Source organism: Verticillium alfalfae, genomic scaffold (genome assembly GCF_000150825.1).
Source record: "Verticillium alfalfae VaMs.102 supercont1.8 genomic scaffold, whole genome shotgun sequence".
Taxonomy (NCBI): Eukaryota; Fungi; Ascomycota; class Sordariomycetes; order Glomerellales; family Plectosphaerellaceae; genus Verticillium; species Verticillium alfalfae.
The window spans coordinates 265,252-266,212 of record NW_003315031.1 but is presented as its reverse complement, the minus strand read 5'-3'; positions in this window follow the sequence as shown (position 1 = coordinate 266,212).

Sequence of the window (961 nt, the reverse complement as noted above, 5' to 3'; positions counted from 1 at the left end):
ACGGCTGCCGCACGATGTTTACGGTTTGGTTCCCATATTGTACATATCGATACACCACGAGCCTGGAGGACTAAGTTTTTCTTTACTCAATGTTATGGGCTTGAAACCAAGCACCTGGAGGCAACTTTCACACTGTGTCATCGCCCGGGCTTCTCTTTGCATAAGTCCGACTTGGGCCTTGATTCGGAATGTTTCTAATAATCCTTGTGTCATGCGACGGGATAAGTTGAGGCTACTTCGGTGTCAAAGAAGATTTCTTACGACAAGCGAAGAATCAACCGCCGGTTTATTCAGGGTCCTCTAGATTGGTAATCGGTGCCCTTCCTCAAACTCCGGTTCAATTGGCCTGCCTTATGACTGCTTCCTCCTGGCGCTCGTTTCCCTCCTTCCGACTTCTGTGACTCAACACCAGGCAGTCCCTTGCCGGCCTCATCCTGACCACGAGTCTATTCTATCGGCTTCCTCCGTACTTGGAGAGCCCGAAATACGGAAGCTTGATATGGGAGTCCGACTGTAGGAATGGTGATCGGAGGAAATGGAAATGACGGGGCCGAGACGGGATGGCCTGCAATAGGTGGCATAGCAGCATTCAGCAAAGAGGCTGGCACGGTAGGAATGCCCAGAGAACCAGGAGGTTCTGGTAGGTTTGGCGAATTCGGTGGTGGGTGCGGCTTAGTCGAGGGAGAATTGAACTTGGAGGGCCTCATATTGTTGGGTCGCGAAGGTTTCCGCTTCGGCTACCCCTTCTGAGGAGCACCCGAGTGACCTGTCATTATCTTGTTCTTGAGGTAGACCAGACTTTGGAAGCATTTGACGAATTGGTCGTATCATCTGCAAATGCAAATAGAACGGGTTCAGGTTTGACGCAATCATACTTTTGTCGCCAAGTCCTTCTTTTTATCTTCTTTTTGCTTTGATGTTCCGTGTGCTTCTCTCGTGGGGGCACTACTTTCTGGCTCCT